At 42.1% G+C, this 20,614-nt stretch overlaps 1 pseudogene; it reads right to left on the reverse strand.

Moving 5' to 3' along the window:
- Positions 1-19,633: 19,633 nt before the first annotated feature.
- Positions 19,634-20,294, reverse strand: LOC101844534 (annotated as a pseudogene).
- Positions 20,295-20,614: the final 320 nt, after the last annotated feature.

The following is a 20,614-nucleotide window of genomic DNA, read 5'->3' on the forward strand; positions in this document are numbered from 1 at the left end:
AGAACTTGTATGAATTACGGAAAGCATTCAGATTTTATTGGTTAAAAACAAACATGGAAACTATACTTTTTACCGATTTATCTTTTTCTTTTCTTTTTTTTCTGAGACAGGGTTTCTCTGTGGCTTTGGAGGCTGTCCTGGAACTAGCTCTCGTAGACCAGGCTGGTCTCAAACTCACAGAGATCCGCCTGCCTCTGCCTCCCAAGTGCTGGGATTAAAGGCGTGTGCCACCAACACTCGGCTGATTTATCTTTTTCTAAACAGATAAAGGCATCTGATTTTACCCTCACTAACTTTAGCACTGTGGAAAGATTCTTCTTGGAACAATGAAGCAGTTTCTTAGTCATGATGGTTTATGTACTCTAAACTTAAACTTGAGCACAAGGAACAATGCCACAAACTCCCAAGGCTTAAAAATACCTACAAAGAATCCCTGAAGATAACCAGCTATCCCTGTCTCTTCTGAAGACAGTAATGCAGAGTAGAGGATGTTATTTAGATAGTCACAGATGATAGGCCTCATTGGGCAAGGAAAAACAATGTTGTTTCTGTCAGCATAAAAAACACCGCACAAGGGGCTGGAGAGATGGCTCAGAGGTTATTCCCAGCAACCACATGGTGGCTCACAACCATCTACAATTCAATCCGGTGTCCTCTTCTGGCATATAGGCAGAACACTGTATATGTAATCAATAAATCTTTAAAAAAAAAAAAACACCGCACAAGCCCAGAGGTGGTGGAGCACACCTTTAATCCCAGTGCTCGGGAGGCAGATTTCACTGAGTTCGAGACCAGCCTTGTCTACAGAGTAAGTTCCAGGACAGCCAGGAATGTTACACAGAGAAACCCCGTCTCCAAAAAAACAAAAGAAAACAAAGCAAAAAGAAACCCAATCAAAAAATACTGCACAAGGAACACTGCACAACCTTGAATGTGACATTTGTGAACACTTTCTGGTTCTCATCGGAAACTGTATTTTATTTGTTTGTTTGTTTTTCTGTCTCCATTAATACCCAAGGTGACTCTGTCTGTAATGTGTTTTAGCCATTCAGGGCCAGGTTATAATAGATGACTCTTCTACAGGTTGTTATATCGACTAGCGTGGCAGGCGATACACTGTCCAAACACTAAGTTCAAGCCACTTGATGTCAGAACCAGTTGTGCTGTGACAAGGACTATATGGTCGAGTTTTGTGACAGCACCCCAACCTTAACCCTAGTCCCCCCTCTCTCCTCCATCCGCTCTTCCCTTCTTTCTATATTTGTAGATGTCTATTACATCCCAGACACTCTTAGGCAGTGCCCGCACAGTCCTAAATAAAGTAAACCTTGAATGTTTCATTAGAGCTGTTTTTTTTCCAGTTTCAAGTTTGTTAATTCTGTAATGATATGGTTTGGTCCTTATGCCAGCTGCTAGATACCTTGTCCTGGCTCCACACCCATCCTTTCGTATTCTGGTGGGATGGTGTCAAGTGGGGTCTATGGGAACTGTTTTTTTTTTTTTTTCCTGCTTTGCCCATTGCTTTCTATTAGGTACATGATGGATAAAAGGACTTTCTCCTTCCTATGTGTTTCATGCTTACTCGAAGTGGTACCCGAGTTTTTTGTGCTGATGGTGACTACTTGATCCACTGTCACCACTGTCAGCTGTAAGTCATTGCAGTCATACTTGTTTAACACTTGAGGAAACTGTCTCATCACACACCCAGTATCTGTCAGTCCTCCTTTTTTTTTTTTCTTTTTTAGATAGGGTCTGGAATTCACTACGTAGCCCAGGTAGGCCTTGAACTCCAAGCAGCTCTCCCAAGTGCTATGATTACAGGTCCAAAGAGCCCCGCTTAGCTTGTACCCCCTCTTTGAAGTTCTGGACTCCATAGAACCCCTTATTTGAGCAGGCTGTATGGCTTTATTTCTATTTTATGCTACAGGTGTTGTGCCCCGCATACATGTCTGTACACTGTGTGTGTGGAGTGCTCTCAGAAACCAGAAGATGGCACTGGTTTCTCTGGAATTGGAGCTATAGATGGTTGTGAGTGGCCCCGTGTGTGCTAGAAACCAAACCTGGGACTTCTGCAAGGGCAGCAAGTACTCTCAGCTGGCAAGCCGCCTCTCTGGCCGTAGCATGGCCTTCTGGTACTCAATTTCTTGGGCTCCCTCTCCAACCTTCTCAGTTTTAATTATCCCAATCTTTTCTGCTCTGTGGGAAGAAAATTCTTCTCACAATACAATTATATCTATATATTGATTTAAAATCTTTATATTCCCTTTTTTCTTTTTTTCTTTTTTTTTTTTTTTTTTTGGTTTTACGAGACAGGGTTTCTCTGTTTTGGAGGCTATCGGGCCAACCTGGCCTCGAACTCACAGAGATCCGCCTGCCTCTGCCTCCTGAGTGCTGGGATAAAAGGTGTGCACCACCAACGCCCGGCCCTTTTTTCTTTTTTAACTCTTTGGTACCTAGTAAGGCACTGGTTGACTTTTCCCATTAGAACTAGAAATTGTATCAGACATGATTGGACACCAACTGACACAGCATTGATTTGTTTTCTGAATTTTGCTACTCTTCCTTTTCCAGATCTCTTTGTTGCTTTGTCATTTTAATTACTAACAAGCTAACAACAAGAATTCTTGCATTTTTCTAATCTTTATGTTGTGTTTTCCAAGCTGTGCTCAGTGTGGCACGTCCTTTCCAGTGCTATGTTCTCTGCCCGATCTGTTTCTTATTTGGTGTGCTTTATCTCACTCATGCTTAATACCTTCCTTTTTAGAAATAGGTTTTATTTTTAATTAGGTATGTATATGTGGGTCTGTGGTGGGTAGTAAGTTCAGGTGCCTGGCAAGTACAGAAGAGAGCTTTGGATCCTGGATTTATTGTACTCTTTTTTTTTTTTTTATCGAGATAGGGTTTCTCTGTATAGCCATGGCTGTCCTGGAACTCACTCTGTAGACCAGGCTGGCCTCAAACTCACAGAGTTCTGCTTGCCTCTGCCTCCTGAGTGCTGGGTTAAAGGCATGCACCACCATCGTCCAGTGGATTTCTGTGATTTTGAGGCTAGCTTGGTCTACTAAGTGAGTTCCAGGACAGCCAGAAATGTTACGCAGAGAAGCCCTGTCTGGAAAAGTCAAGAAAAAAAAAGTGGGGGAGGTAGGCATGGTGGTGCATGCCTTTAATTCCAGCACCTAGGAGGCAGAGTACTGCACATCTGTGAGGTCCAAGCCAGTCAGGGCTACATAGTGACAATCTGTCTCAGAAGAACAAACAAAGAAATGTGGGCATCCCAAAGGCCCAGAATTGCCTTAAATGTAAGCCAGTTCAGATAGAAAGAGGATGATCTAGAAATGACAGAGACATCAAAAGGCTACCTGAGCGGGGTTGCCCTGAGCTTGAATTGTCCAAAGCCAAGAGATAAAAATTAGGGGATAGTTGGCAGGAATCAAAGCAGTAGAAGCATGGGTTATCTTTGTTTGTCCTTTCCAGTCCCCTGTTCAGTTGACATGAGGACCTCTACTCCATAGTCTGGTGGAGTGTTCCAGAAACAAGAGGAGGAGCACACAGAGGAAATCGGTGAAGAGAGACACTCAGTAGAGAGAATGATATCTTCCCCGAGGGAAGGCCAGGGAGCTGAGCCTAGGAAAAAAGGCTGGTTCTGTTTTCTCATGAAGAGACTCTGGGAAGGACAAAGATTCGTTTACTCGGGAGACTACAACGTGGTCAAAACAAATATGAAGAAGAGGCAACTGCCAGGTCCAGGGCGAGACAGTAACTCGGTGACTGCTAATCACATTCCCAGCCACGGGATCTTCCCCACTGAAAGTACTCAGTTGTCACCAGCAAGCTTGCTGATGGCCAAGATGAAGGATGCTGCCTGGGATTCAGCAGAGCACAAAGACACTGCCTGCCTGGGTGCTGCGCTGGCTCCTGTCCTCCCTGCTTTTGCAGCCAGGTGTCAGAAGGTGGCTCCAGTGTGAGCCTTCGGATAGGGTAAAGCAACCTTTGCCTGGTGACATCTCAGGATATGGGGACACCGGGACTGAGACCCAAGGTTTTAAAATGTTTTTGTTTTAGCTGAGCGTTGGTGGTGCACGCCTTTAATCCCAGCACTTGGGAGGCAGAGGCAGGTGGACCTCTGTGAGTTCGAGGCCAGCCTGGTCTACAAAGTAAGTTCCAGGACAGCCAAAAAAAATGTTTTTGTTTTACCTTTTTTTTTTCTCAAATAACTGTTGGATGAAATCCCTGCCTATTGGGTTAAGAAGATTGGGTAAAAATGAACTAGGGTCTAGAGTTGATTATAAAAATAAACAAACAAAATAAGCATCCTTGATTATCCTCCTTACCTACATGACTGATGTAGGGTGGGTATAAGACCAGGGAATTGTAAAACCCATTAGTAACAAGGGGTTTTTGTTCAGCCCTGAAGAGAAAAGGCATTGTTTGGGTGTTTCATGGGGCCTGATATCAGAGAAGAGAAACTGTCCATCTACACACAGCTAATATACATAGCTCCTTTGGTTCTGGTGAAGGAGATGAACACTCAGTGCTCAGAGCCTAGGGGATATTTTTTCAGTGTTTGAAATGGAAAGCAAACAAAAATATGAAAAACATAAACAAAACCTTATGAAATTCATAAGACTCCAGTTTGACAATCAAAGTATGAACGAGGGCAGGCAAAGAAATGACTCAGCAGATAAGGATTGTGAAGCCCCAAGACCTGAGTTCAATTCCTGGGACTCACATGGTGGAAAGAGAGAATTGCAGGACCATGCATGCCTTCATCCCAGGCAAATAAATAAATGTAATTTTTTAAAGTACCAATGAGACTATTCCTTAGAGAGGAAACTTCCATTACCAGGTTTTTACAGCAACAATAGTTACACTTTTAGGTGAAGAGAATCTCAGGCCAAAAAAAAAAAAATAGAAAATATGCAAAGAATACATTTATGTTCTAGTAGAATTTACAAGACAAGTTAACACTTGCGTATTTGCTACAAGTAATGAAAAGTCTAGAATTAAAAGGAGGTTAACTAGAAAGAAAGGACAAACATATTTCTCATCAGAGAAAGAGAGCCAGAGCCAGAAAACAGTACCATCTGCAATGTACTGAAGCCTCATTTTATCTATATGAATGAATTGTTTTATTTCTAATGGTTGTTAAAATAAAAGTCTGTACACTAATTATCGTGGAAGGATGAAAATAAAAGAGCTCTTCAGGTGTACAAATACTTTGAGATAAGCTGGAAGAAGAACAAAGAATAAATTTTAACACACAGGTGAGCAAACCCAGAAAGTGCAGAAGAAAGTTGTATTCAATAGTGTGTGTGTTGGATTCCCAGCTGAAGTTTGAACAGCGCAGTTTTTACTTTTGCCTTGGGAAATGCATTTCAACTCAGTGTCAAAAATGATTTCGAGAGACAAATTCTTACATCTGCAAAAGTTTTCCAGTTAGATATTGAAGTTACAACTGTCATAAGATATACTGGAAAATTTGACATTCTTAATGAGATGCCCAGACTTGTACCCAAAGCCTCATAAATGCTAAAAGAAAAAAATGAAAATTATACATCTACACAGCCATAATTAAACCTGAAGTTGGGAGCCAAGTGAAAAGGGTCAGCCTTAATTTATAATTGGCTGTTTTAAATTCCAGTAACTGCTAATGCTTAAAGTGAAATGGAATTCCCAGTATGAATCCAGAATCGATGACATCAGGTTGGAAACATCCTGAGCTTACGTCTGAGGTGAGCGAGTCTCATCACCTTTGACTCCCTGTAGCCTATCGACTGCTTTGTTGAATTAGAGGGTTTGATGAAGATTATAATACTTACCGTGGCAAGCCTATACTTCTGTGGCTGTAGCAGGCATATTGGCAGGCCTGGGGTTGACCTCAGATTCTAAACATCGTATCATTTGGTATCTCATTTTGAATGTGTTATTTTATAGTTGCTCCAGCCATTAGCGTTTTTCTTTGTATGAAGTCAGGTGAGTTATTTCAAGGTGAAAACAGTTGCTCACATGAATTTTAGCCACGTCAAGCTATGTAGAGACGGGCTATTCAACTTTCGGAAGTAAGAAATTTACTGTTTGCCTAAAACTGACATTTTGAATCATGAGACCTCCCAAAATGTTGGTGAGAAGGTGTAAATATAAACAATGATGCCTTTCTATGTAACACATATCATTTGTGGGGGTTGTGAGACACGGGAAATGGGATGGGGCCAGTTTGTGGGGTTCTGCACTGATAGCGATGGAGGTTAATTCATGTTACACAGTAAGCACGTGATTAACCAAACACAAGTGGAACAGTAATAAAATCAATCTATTCCCACCAGTTTTCGATCATCCACATCGAGGTTATTTATCTTTTCAGGGGCTGGAGAGATGGCTCAGTGGTTAGAAGAACTGGCTGAAGACCTAAGTTGGATTCCCTGCACCTGCATGGCAGCTCACAACCATCTGTAACTTCAGTTCCAGGAGATCCAGCGCCCTCCTCTGATCGCCATGGGTATTGCATGCACATGGCTCACAGACACGTAGGCAGAACACCCACACAGATAAAATAAATATATTAAAAGAAAGAATAAACTTTAGGCCGGGCGGTGGTGGCGCACACCTTTAATCCCAGAACTTGGGAGGCAGAGGCAGGAGGATCTCTGTGAGTTCAAGACCATCCTGGTCTACCAAGCGAGTTCCAGGACAGGCTCCAAATCAATACAGAGAAACCCTGTTTCAAAAAACAAAACAAAAAGAATAAACTTTAGCAGACATTTATATTAAAACTTGGGGTTTTCCTGTCACTCAGTATGCTGGTGTCAGGCTATGCCTTCCTTACTGTCTGTTAATGTGTTCTTTGAGATGTAAATTTTAACATTTACTCATCTAAAACATAATTAGAAAGATAGCACAGCTCTTGAAAGTCATAAAACTGAATAATTTTGCCTCATTATTCTTTTTGGCTAAAGTTGATATTTTTTATTATAAACTATTCCCTTTTGGCAATTTCTGTGATAGCATACAATCCCATGTTTGTCTTTTGCAAGCATTTAATTTTTTTTTTTTTTACAAATACAAGAAGCACATCTTTGAGATCTGGTTGTTGAGAAAAACATCAAAATTCAAATCCAAGCTACCAATGGCTGTCTGTTACTTGCTGCCTGACTTCAGCACACTGATGTGCTTCTGGAGCTTGGTACTGATGAGACACCACATACAGCTTTGTGTATATAGTGGCCAAAGTTTAAAATCTAGCCAAATGTGGAAAAAATGCTATAATGTTGGCACTTGGAGGTTGAAGAGAAAGAGCACCAGTCCCAGACAAGCAGGTCTGCATAGTCAGATGCTGTCTCTAAAAGTATAAAGAGACAATATCTACATCAGAGCACCAGTTACGCAAGAAACAGGTCGACTCCACAGGGTACCCTAAATGTTCTTATAGCCACACTATAAAAAGTGAACTTAGTGGCTGAGGAGATTGCTCTGGAGACAGAGGCACTGACTGTGAGGCATGAAGGCGTGAGCTCAACCTTCCAGCACCCAAGTGTAGCTCTGCAAGCCTCTAAGTCAGCACCGTGCACACAGGGTGGAGGCAGGAGAATGACAGGGACTTGCTGACTGCCAACCCAGTGAGAAAGCCTGTCTCAAGAGAATAAACCAGAGAGTAACAAGGCAGCACATCCAGAGGAGGCCTATACTCGCACACACTAAATTCATTTTTAAAAACACTTAAAAGCACAGCATAACTAATACGTCATTCCAACCAATGTAAAAATTATTTTTAACACATTTTTACATTATTTATTTATTTTGTTTTTTTCAAGACAGGGTTTCTCTGTGTAGCTCTGACTGTCCTGGAACTCACTCTATAGATCAGGCTGGTCTTGAAGTCAGAGATCCACCGGCTTCTGCCTCCTGTGCTGGGTTAAAGGTGAATGACACCACTGCCTGGCCAGTGTAAAAATTATTAGGGATACTTTGTATTCTTTGCTTTTGAATTGAGTCTTTGAAATTTTGTGTTCATTTTGTATTATAGTTCATCTTGGTTTGGAGTGCCCATATTTCAAGTACTTGAGAACGTCTGGCTTAACAGTGAACGGTTGGGGGCTACTGGGCACACAAAACAGCCCCAGAGCATGACGGTCAGGGACATCAAGTTAAGATGTGCATTAGCACACACCTGTGTTCTATAGGAACATGGTTACCATTAAGGATATATATAGGGGTATCTGGAGGGGAAAGGGGACTTAGGGGGAAAAACGGAAATGGAATACTGCTTTCACAGTCTATATTGTCCTCACTTTGAATTCTGCAGACCTTTTCTACAACTCATCTTTAGGGTTCTATCTGTCTATCCATCTATCTGTCTGTCTATCTACCTACCTATCATCTATCTCTCTGTCTGTCTACCTATGAATCATCTCTATCTATGCATCCCTCTCTTCCCTCCTCTCCTCCTCAGTTGGAGGAGAGTTTTCCACCTTTTCTGATTGTCGCCTTCCTCCTCTGTAGACCAGCCTGTTGCTGCTGTGCCAGACCCTTCTAAATTGGTAGCTAGCTCTACTGCAGTTTCACTAAATTCTTGAGCACTGTCGGCACCGCCTTCCTCTCAAACTGACGCTGCAGTCTTTCCTGTGCTACTTTTACCACTGACATTTTTTTTTTTTACTCTCCTGAGCATTTATAGTTGTCTCTGCTGCTTTCTTCTCCTCTTTCTTAACCGTTTGGTAGTTGCTATAACTATTGTACTTTGAACTCCTATTTCCACTGTCACCGTCTAAGCCATCTACCTCAGATCTCTCGTTCCTTTAGCCCATTTACAAACTGACGGATTTCTCTGAAGCGTTATTTACATTGCTTCCTTGTTCAGTACCTCCCTTGGGACAGACGTGGTGGTGTACACATGGAACCCCAGCACCCTGAGGATGGAGGGAGAGGACTCTGCGTTCCGTTTCAGCCTAGGAAACACCCTCAGTGGTGCCATCTGTGAAGATTTCTGTCCCTTGGTTCCCCAGCATTGTTTCCACTCCCATTTCTATTCTCTGTGAGGGAACTCTTTTTTCTATTTGATTATAGTCTAGAAACTTGAGCATGTGACTTGGTCGTGTTTTCCAATGTGAATCCCGCAGAAACCTGATAAAGAGACCCAACATGCCTGGATATTTATTCATCTTGTTTACAGGCCGCTATGATAGCTCCACTTTCCAGCCTGGTTCTTTAGCCTTCTCATTGGCTCTGGAAGCTTCTCATATTTTTCCCACACTTTTTTCTGTTGAAGTTTGCTGGAAGTAGCTCCTGATGCTTACAAGCAACAGACTTCCCAAAGCCAACTGTTCCTTTTTCTGTTGTACAAAGTGTAAGTTTTCTTCCTACTCCCAGATTTCCTCATAATCTAGCCTCAGCCTTATGTCCTGTCCTTTACCCAAACCACAGCCATCACAGTCACTTCCTGACTCTGAAAAATGCCATGTCAATCTTGTTTCTTTCTTTCATTCATCTAAATGCATTCCCTGACTCCTCGAGGTTCTGTCCAGGAGTTATATTTATTATGAAAACAAATTTTATGCCTTATATTATCTAACAGTCTTTGCAATGTTAGTGCTTGGTGTCTATGATTAATTTCCCAGTTAGTATTAATTAACTTTTGTATTTACAGGAACATTTGATGAACCAATCCCCTACTTTGCCAACTGCATTGTTAGGCAATTGGGGTCAAGAAGTTCTTTCTCATATAAAGCCAATTTTGTTTTGTCCTTTATCCACTGGCTCCATTGATGACTTCAAGTTGGCTTATGAGTTTCTAAGTACACGAGTGATTTCTGCTTACACAGTGGAGACAGTCATAATATGCAGATAGATGCACTTTACCCTTAAGTGTAAGGCAGGTATTCTTAAGCCAGTGTACTCATTAGAATCACTTCAAGGGCTTTAAAAAATTACTACCCTGGATCCTCAAATCCTAGGTAGTTAGACTCAATTGGCTAGGAGTGGAAAGTTCTGGCAAGATTCTAATAAGCAGTTAGGGTTAAGAAGAGCAGAGTGAGAGTAACCGAAGTTTAAGTAGAATCGACCTTTTTTAAGTTTCCAGGAAGAAACACTTCCGGTCTTACCCACAAGACTGACTCATCACAATGGTCCCGGGCTCCTGAACATTTAGACACATTCCCACCTTGCACAGCACTACACATAGATATTTATTCATCAACTGTGCTATAAGAGAATAGAAGGTTCAGCAAAAGACAACAAGGAACTGACTGGAAACAAAAAGCCTCTATTTGAGAAGGAAATGATTCAAGGAAGTTCCTTAGAGGAGAAAAATCAAAATTCTATAGACAATCTCCTGAGCAGACAGCAGCCCTTGGAATCAGACAGAGTTAGGGAGACAGTTGTGTCATCTTCCTAAGTAAGGAAACACTTGTCATCCTGGGACACTGTTGAGTCTTTTTAGCCTGAGACTCCCCTTCAGGGCTAAATCTCTGGTTTGTTTTGGTGTAGCTTCAGTTTATGGCATTGGGGTTTTAGGTTCTCAGGTCTAAACCTTACTCCAAAGTTCAGGAGAGCTCCAGGATACATAATATCTACTTAGGGAATGTTATTTTTTAAATAGGGCCAACACCACAGAGAGTGCAAGATGGTGGATGGAAGGTGCCTCTTACAAAAACCCTCAAAACAAGTTTTGTGTTATTTTTATCTCTACCAGAAATAATTGAGATTTTAAAAAAACGATCACTCTAGAGAAAAGTCTAAGAAAAGCAGTTGTAAGAAAATAACCTATATGTTCCCCCCCTTGTTTTTAAAAGAGAAGGTGTCATTATGTTGCCCAGGCTTGCCCTGAGCTATCTCAGCCTCCCAAGGAGCTAGCTCTACAGGTATGCCTCCTCACATTCAGCTTTCAAAGTTGTTTCCATAAACATTATAAACTGAGGAAGCATCTTAAGACTGGGAGGCAGTTTTTAGTCTCTTCCCACACTGGATAAAAGATCCCACTGGGATAGGACAGTACAGGACACTGAGGAACAGACACTGGATGCCAGTGGGAAAATACGACAGAAACCAAAAGCTCTCTAGATGAAAGGAAGATGGGTAGATAGGGACAAAAATTAAGTATGCCAGGCGGTGGTGGTACATGCTTTTAGTCCTGGCACTCCGGAGGCAGAGGCAGGTGGATCTCTGTGAGTTCACAGCCAGCCTGGTGTATAGAGTGGGCTCAAGGACAACCAGAGATACCCAACAACACAGTGAAACCAGTCTCAAAAAAAAGGAAAGAAATGAAAGAAAGAGGAAAAAAAGAAATCGTTTCTCTGCCAGCAGTACAGTGTTCAAATCACTTAAACCAATGGAAGCTGGCCTTTGTTACACTCTCATTATAGTTGTCCTCTTTACCAAAAGCAATGTGTTTGCTGGTCAACCAGAGGGCACCAAGATAGCACACTCCTATAACTTAGCATCTAGAGACTGAGGCAAGAGGATTGCTAGTTCAGAATCAAAGTGAGCTACATAACACCATTTAGTTTCTATTAGCAGATGTCTCTCAGTCCCTGCATCTCATGGCAGCCGAGCAGGTATTGACGTTCTGCTTAACGAACTTACTTCAGAATGGTCAAGGAAAAAGTATGAGTTTGGAAGGTAACATGGGAAGAGTCTGAGGAACAGGCCCACTTTTACCTTTCTAAAACGAGAGAGAGAATTACAGGGTTGTGTTTTTGTTGTTTTGTCTCAACAAAACAAAACATCACTGCCCTGGGCATGTTCCTTGGAGATGCGCTCCTCTGTGATGTGTGGCTCTGACTCTTTCGTTTGAAACTTCAAAAGTGAATATAAACCTGCTCTCCTGTCTGCTCTCTACAATTCACATGTCTGGATTCCTGTAATCCCCACTGGGCCAGCCTGGCAGGATACTGCATGTATAGATTGCCTTTGGTTTTCATTTCTGTTAATCTGTCGCACCACCACACAGAGCAGAGCCCTGCCCAAGGGTTGCAGGTGCATGCCTCAGGGCTTGGGTGGGACCACACAAGCCAGCACCTGTGTAGAACTGCCAGTGAGTATGGCCCTGCGTTTTGGCACTCACTCTGAAGTCTTACAGGATGTGGTAGGTCTTAGGAGAAACATATCAGCATAAAAAAATAGGTGCTTTTATATGCCAGGTATCTATATAGAACTTGATGTAAGTATTAGCTCACTTAGTTCTCATGATCGCACTTCAATGTGAAGTTTGTTACCCTCATCTCTTAGCTGGGGAAACTTAAGTCTTGGATTCTGTAATATGCCGAAGCCTCGCTTTGAGTAAAAGATGGAAACTGCGTTTAAACCCAATGGTGATGACTTCAAAGTTCACACTCCTTTCCTAACACTCTCCCTGTTCACTATGGCTCTATTTCAACAAACACAGCCAGATGAAAATCCAAACAAAGGTTGGGCATGGTGGTTCACACCTTTAATCCCACCACACAGGAGGCAAAGGCAGGAGGGCTGCTGCAAGTTTGAGCCTAGCCTGGGCTACAGGAAAACAGAGTTCAGAGAGTTCTCTAGCTGTCTTCCCATCACATGAAGATGTAGAGAAGATAACTATGAGTCAGGTTCCCACCAACACAAAAGCTTCCAGCAACTTGATCTCAGACTTTCCAGTCCCCAAAGTTAGCAAAAACACATGTTTATGGGACAGCGCCCTGTTTAGTGTGTCCAAAGTTCTAGGTTCAACACTGGGTCCTGCAACAGAGAAGTCAGCCAACATTTAGGCAAGAAATGTTTATTGTTTGCTACACCTGGTCAACGGGGAATTGTTACAACAGCTTGATCTGAGACAGCAGTTCTCAACCTGTGGGTCATGATCCCTTTGAGGGTGGAACAACCTTTTCACAGAGGTCTCATGAGTCCATAGGAAAACACAGAAATTTACATTATGATTCATAACAGTAGCAAAAATTACACTCATGGACGAAGAAGTAACAAAAATGATTTTTATGCCTGGGGTCACCACAGCATGAGGAGCTGTATTAAAAGGCCACAGTGTTAGGAAGTTTGAGTACCGAGGATCCCAGACCACCAAAAACAATTAACACTGCCACCATCACTCACCCCACCCTACCCCTGCCAAACCCTCCATGGGAAAAATGGACTTCAATTTCTAAGTCTCCTTTCTGCTCTTCAGGGAGTGTCTCTCTCTCTCTCTCTCTCTCTCTCCACTTTTTAAAAAGGTTGTTATCTGTTGCTGCCTACTGTGTTTGAGATGTTTTTCTTGTCTTTAAACTCTTTAATTGGTAGAGAAGATGAACTCAATCAAAACCTGTAGGCAGAACCCCCCCTCTTTTTTTTTTTTTTTTTTTTGGTTTTACGAGACAGGGTTTCTCTGTATTGTTTTGGGCAGTAGCCCTTTTTTCTTCATTCCAGAGACATCTGTTGAATGTCCACTACCCTATACTAAAATACTTATTGTCTGCTTCCAAAGCATTAGCCAGGGTGAAGGAAAGCAATGGGATTGGAACACGATGAAATAGAAGGTGTAGTTGTGATTTAAGTGTGCAAATGTGACTTTTATTGGTGTTGAAATATATTCAAATTCTCATATACATCACAGTGGAGCAATTACTAGCACAAATAAGTTCTGGCTGTGAGTGGGCTTTGTCTTTATTTTTATGTTTTCCGTTGGTACTTATGAAGAAAGAATGGTCCAGCATGAAGCTTACGCATTCTTGAAGGAACCTATGTGAGTAGGGCAAACAGCTCAGCCCGGGGCCAGGCTATCTTTCTCTCCTGAGAATAAGACCTGCTCATCTGCCTTCTCCTGGGCTTCGGAGTTGGAATTCTGAATACCACCTTCACCAGCAAGAATGCACATTTCCCCAGGCACATGAAATGGGGACAACCAAGTCCCCCCTCCCCACCTCTGAGAGAGACAGAGACACAGAGAGAGGGAGAGACAGAGACACACAGAGAGAGGGAGAGACAGAGACACACAGAGAGAGACAGAGACACAGAGAGAGGGAGAGACAGAGACACAGAGAAAGACAGAGACACACAGAGAGAGACAGAGTCACAGAGAGAGGGAGAGACAGACACAGAGAGAGACAGAGACACAGAGAGAGGGAGAGACAGAGACACACAGAGAGAGGGAGAGACAGAGACACACAGAGAGAGACAGAGATAGAGAGAGAGGGAGAGACAGAGACACAGAGAGAGGGAGAGACAGAGACACACAGAGATTGACTCCACCTCAAACTGGCAAAGCAGACTAAGGTAGAAGTTCACACTTATAGCTCGATCACCAAGCTTACCCAGCAGGCTTCTCCACATCAGATATACACACATGCTTTTCATTAGCTGGGACAAGAGTTAAATCTTCACAAATTGATCCAATGCCTTCTTCAACCATGTGACACTGGAAAATTAAGCAGCTATAAACTCACAAACCCAATGGAGACAGCTCCCAGACCTCATCACCTTCTCCCATAAATTCCAAATCCTAGTCCTCAAGAATTTAAGAGTTGCCAGGCACTGTGGCACATGCCTTTAATCCCAGCACTCGGGAAGCAGAGGCAGGGAGATCTCTGGTCTACAGAGTGAGTTACAGGACAGGCTCCAAAACAATACAGAGAAACCCTGTCTCAAAAAACAACAAAACAGCCGGGCGTTGGTGGCACACGCCTTTAATCCCAGCACTCGGGAGGCAGAAGCAGGCGGATCTCTGTGAGTTCGAGGCCAGCCTGGTCTACAAAGTGAGTTCCAGGACAGCCTCCAAAGCCACAGAGAAACCCTGTCTCGAAAAACCAAAAAACAAAAAACAAAAACAAAATCCTTAAGAGTCACAAGTAAATTTTAAATAGTACAAATCCACCATAAATTATAAGGAAAAATAGCTTTCTTTACAACAAAAAATATTCCTTGGTTGCTATAATCATAGACACATGATTGATAAGTGACTGTATTATAGCAAACAAGACATTAGAATTGTACTATTAATTAATTAATTTATTTATTTGAGACAGCTCTGGCTGTCCTGGAACTCATTACATCAACCAGAATGGCCTTGAACTCAGAGATCTGCCTGGCTATGCCTCCCCAGTGCTGAGATATTTTGAGCACCTGGACAAGTAGCCCAGTACAAAGGACTAAAAGTTGGTTCCCAGCACCTACCTAGGCAGCTCACAACTGCCTATAACTCCAGCTCTAGGGGATTTAGTGCCCTCTTCTGGATTCTGTGGGCACTGCATGCATCTGGTACACGTATGAACACGCAGGCAGACACAAATACACATTTTTTTAAATGGGATTTTTTTCTTTGAAGCCACAAATGGTGCTTTCCTTGTCAGCAGCAAAATTAAATGTTAGAGTAAAGGTAAAAAGTTATTTAAGAAGCCTGAAAGCCCAGTGGAAACTGTAGCTTTACTGCAAGGCTTGTTTTTGTAGATTCCTCCCAGTAATTGGATTTAGGATTAAAATTATCTCATGTGACTCTCATAAAACTAGAAGTTTTAGCCAAGCACTGGCATACATAATAAAAACAAAACAAAGCCCCTTTTTCCTTCTGGGGCAGTTGGAAGCCTAGTAATATATGTACACATACATGGTAATTAAATCTAGCTTCTAACAAACTTAAAGTTAAATTTTAATGACTTTTTATGGCTGGTAATAAATTGTATGTAAATGAGACATGGGTGGAGACTTAGTTTATATAACATGTCAAAGAAGTACTGATTGATGTCCTTCAAAGAAGGCTTGGCGATCTGTGACCTCATTCTAACAGCCACAATTGGTCCTGGGCCAAGTCAGTCAGTGACTCTGGGTCAGTCTCACATCTGTGAAGTATGATTGCCTGGCTTAGGAACTGTGACTAATATTTGTGGTGGGCCATGTCTTCAAAGCTCTTTTCTGCGTGTGATCAAACTTTATTACTTAGGTTCTACAATAAGAAGGATAGTTACTGTTACCCTCATTATCGAGATGGGGATATAAAGGCTCATGAAGGCTAAAATATATAATTAGAGTTGTACAGACTGTAAATGACAGAGGTGGGATTCAGACTTAGCTGTCTGGGCACAATTCGGTGTAGTCACCATCTTACCAACTCTAAAAGTCTGGTTAATAGGGTTACGTTCAGTCATTGCTCAGTTATAACCAGACTTTTAAAGGTGTCAAACAGTTTTCAACAGGTACAACATGTTCTTTAGCCTGTGGGACTGAATGCTTTTATGGTTCCATTGCAGGAGGAGCCAATTAAGTATGCAGTTAATAGCCAAACTTTATAGCTAAGTTAATAGAAAAGTCATATCACCCTGGCGGCGTTTTGCCACTCCAGCCACTTTCAAGAGTTCACGTTGATTTATGCCCCTTGATAGCTGCTAGAGTCTCTGGGTCACTATAAAAATGCGTTCTCTCGAAGGTGGGTCTCTGTGGGTTTGAGGCCAGCTTTTTTACAGATTGAGTTCCAGGATAGACAAGGATACACACACACAGAGAAACCTGTCTCAAAAAATGAAAGAAAAAAAAAAGCATTCTCTATTCTCTCACCACTTGTTACTAGAGTTATAAAAGTAGCAACAATGCTTGTAAGTAAGCTATGCAGAGTATTTCACTGGTGTAGTAAATCATTATAGGGCTGGGAAAATGGGTAAAATGTTCATCATGCAAATGGGAGGACCAGAGTTTAATTCCCAGAACCCGTGCAAGCCAGACATGGTGGTAATGTGTGTTTGTAAACCCAACACTCTTATGAGGAGATGGGAGGCAGACAGAAGAATCCTTGGAAGCTGGTAGGTGAGCTAGGGGGAGTATAAGGCAAGAAAGACAAAACCAAACAAGAAGAGATGCAGTAACACACACATGGTAGAAAGTGAGGAATAACATTTGAGGTTGTCCGGTGACCTTCTCTTGTGCAATGGCATGCAAAAGTCTGCATACACACATAATAGTACACACATGAGCCCAATACACATACACACAAATAAAAGAAAGGAAGAAAGAAATTATATGCCCACACACTTTCTTCAGAAAGTCAACTCTAAGCTTTTGGTAACTTCTCTCAAACTGTTATTTCTGCAGCTTTTGATTTCCATGTGAAGTGAGAATATCTGTGCAGTAGATCAATAGCATTATGGACTCTGAAAGAGGTCTAAGTAAACTTTACAATTCATGGGCATGCAAAGGAAGAGAAGATGTGGAGTGAGGTTTATACCGAAGTGGCATCTTTAATCAATAATGTTTTAAAGGTCATTTAAACACTCCTAGGAAAGATATCACAGACATATGCCACCAATGAACCAATACTAGAAAATCAGCATTAGTTGCCAAGAGGGTTGGTATCTCTATGGGTCTTGATCTGTTCTGATTTAGAAGCCTCCAAATGTTATGGAAGTATGCCTGAGAATATAAGAAACCATTTGGAGAGCTGCCAAAGTCCTTCAAGCATGGTCTTATCAAAAGTTTGCTTGGTTCTTCTCCTATTAATCCTGGTCTGAGAGAGAGAACACAGGAGAGAACAGAAAGAGCAAATCACATCCAGGGATTACAATGCCTGACTGTAGTCCCAGCACCTAGGAGGAGGCAGAGGCAAGAGGACAGCCATGGGTTTGAGGTCAGCCTGGTCTACACAGTGCACTCTGGGAAAGCCAGCACTTCAAAGATGAGACCTTGATTCAAACAAAACAAGAACAAATAACAAAACACCACAATAAAATAAAGAAAGAAGCCATAAGATAGAACATAGTATATAATAGCCATTATTCAAACTTATCCAGACAGTGGTTAGCTTTCTGAGTCTTTGAAGGCAGTCCCTTCATATTTTGGAACACACAGAGCCTCCTTGCTGTTTTAGTATTGGCTAAGACATATAGGAAAAGCCTAAATTGGTTTACTCCTTCTTTGGAATGATTATGCCTCTGAGGCCCAGTTGATTTTCTCTTCATTTTCCTCTAGACATACACAGTCATCTAGTGACAGCATAGGGAACTACAGCTACCCTCCAGCTCCTGAGGAAGTTTGTCTGCTCACCTGTCCTTTTGAATCTGCAGTGGAGGGTATTAGGTTGGCATCCATCACGACAGAGGCCACCTCAACACTGCCATGTGTAAGACTGTCTCCCTGTACACTCCACCAACAGAGATCACCTCAATTGCCATGTATAAGACTGTCTCCCTGTACACTCCACCAACAGAGATCACCTCAATTGCCATGTATAAGACTGCCTCCCTGTACACTACACCAACAGAGAACACCTCAACACTGCCATGTGTAAGACTGTCTCCCTGAGGACTCCACAGAGAACACCTGACAGCCCTCTGTAATATTGTCCTCTTTGCATTCCTCCCACCACAGACCACCTCCAAAGGCCACTTTGTAAGATTGTCTCCTTGTGTCTCTACAATCCCTTACAATCTTTCTTCCCCTTCCATGATTTTCCTTGAGCCTTAGGTGTAGGGGTTGTATTGGATATGTGTTAGTTGGGGATGGGCACTCCACAGATCGTCAATCTGTCCATTTTGACCAATTGTGGTTCTCTGGAACAGTGGGGCTATTTGTAACAGACAGGCTACATCTGTTACAAAAGAAGCTTCTTTGATGAGGGGTGAGAGCTAGCTTTATCTGTGGATACAAAAATGCATTGAGGATACACTAAAGATTGTATTGGTTTGGGGGAAAGGCAATAGTAGGGTCTCCACTCAGATGAGCTCTCCAGCCATGGGTAGTTGGCTAGGATTGAGTTGGTCTTAAATTCAACAGCTGTTGGTCACCTCAAGATAAAAGGGACTATTGCATCATTGGGGATATCGTGCATTGTGGTTGCTGGGTTTCACAGATGGATAGGACCATAGATTGCTCTTTTCCCTTGGTACCTTGCACAGCACCTTCCCATGTATGAGCATTAGTCTTCATGACGGAGGCTTTCCTTTCTGTTCCAGCTCAGTTTCTCCATGTCCTGTGTCTGAAGTGGTGTCTTCAGCAATAAGGTCTGGCCTTCAAGTTCTGGAAGGCAATATCAATAGCTCATATTGTTTTGGGAGGCTCTTGTATCTTCTGACAGTAACTCAGGGGAGGTTTCTCATGCCTTATACTGAGGCTTTTTGGGGGGTGGAACATAGCCACCTCATGTACAGTAACTCCATTTAAATAAATACATGTGGGAAATTTATTATTGCTCACCAAGCATGCCTTCATAAAGCTGAATCACACTTTAGTGAACATTTATTTATGTAGCTCTGAATGGTAAATTGTATATTTAACAGGAAACGCTCACCTGACACCTCAGCTTTTTAAAATGTTACCTTTTTTTTTTCCAAGACAGGGTTTGTCTGTGTAGCCCTGACTGTGCTGGGACCCACTTTGTAAACCAGGCTGGCCTCAAACTCACAGAGATACACCTGCCTTTGCCTCATGAGTTCTGGGATTAAAGGTGTAGACCAACAATGCCCAGCTTAAACTTTTAATAATATGGTTTATATTCAATATGAGGTGTTTTGATAAGAGCTTATCAAATTTGATGATGCATTGATAAAATGTGAACTATTTTTCTACATATCTTAATAACTGAGGATGTAATTCCTGGATTGTGGTTCTATATAACATATGATAAGCAGGTTCAAATTATACACCACACATGTGCATATATATGTTGGGGGGGTTGGGTTTTTCTTTTTTCATACAAGACTTCTTTTTTTTAAGTTCGTGACTGGCTGTTTTGAGAAACATTTCCATCTTGAATTCCTGTAAAAGCAGAACTGTCCATCTCAGCAGGGGTATCTCCAGGAAGACCAGGGCCCCTGCTTCCAGGTTCTGGACGCTCTCCTGCTCATGTGTCTACTCTGTGCTGCCTTTCATTTGAATCTTTTGGTCTTCCAACTCCACAGGTTTATCAGGGGCTGGCACTATAGTGTTATCTTTATTTTCATGTAGAAAGCTGCAAATCAGTTTGGTTCTATAGAAGAAATCATTATCCTTCATTTGCAGACATTCTACCCTGACTATGGTTTCTTCTCCTTCCTTTTTTTTTGTCAAAAGAATCAGTTTCTTCCTAGAGTGGCACTTGTATTTTAGCACTAAGTTTTGTCATTCCCTTCCAGATCCACAGGTTCACCAGCTTCCTCAAACATAACACAAGTCTCAAGAGTATCTTCATAGTCTCCAGCAAACACACAGTGGTCTACTTGCAGGAGGAGCCTCTGGCTGTCAATTCCCAAAATCTTGCATTTATTTTCACATTTGGAGAGAAAGTCTGAATCAATAACTGCTGATAATTCTACCAGAACAAACTGCTCAGCCTCCTCTGTCTCCTCTTTCTTCTCCTCCCAACTGGAATCCATTGCGGCGGCCATAGATTGCACACTCGAAGACACTAACCACGCCCACCCATAGCTGATATCTTGGATACAAGCCACACATGTGTTTTTTTTTTTTTTTTATTGATTTTTCTAGACAGGGTTTCTCTGTATTGTTTTGGAGCCTGTCCTGGATCTCGCTCTGTAGACCAGGCTGGTCTCAAACTCACAGAGATCCGCCTACCTCTGCCTCCCGATTGCTGGGATTAAAGGCATGCGCCACTAATGCCCGGCTTCCATATACTCTTATTTGTGGATGCTAGCTTCAGGCCTTTCAGATTTGACTTTATAACCTGTATCCAAAGAAACCAGGAAAGTAAAAA

The sequence above is a fragment of the Mesocricetus auratus genome, unplaced genomic scaffold (genome assembly GCF_017639785.1).
Source record: "Mesocricetus auratus isolate SY011 unplaced genomic scaffold, BCM_Maur_2.0 Super-Scaffold_100004, whole genome shotgun sequence".
NCBI lineage: Eukaryota > Metazoa > Chordata > Mammalia > Rodentia > Cricetidae > Mesocricetus > Mesocricetus auratus.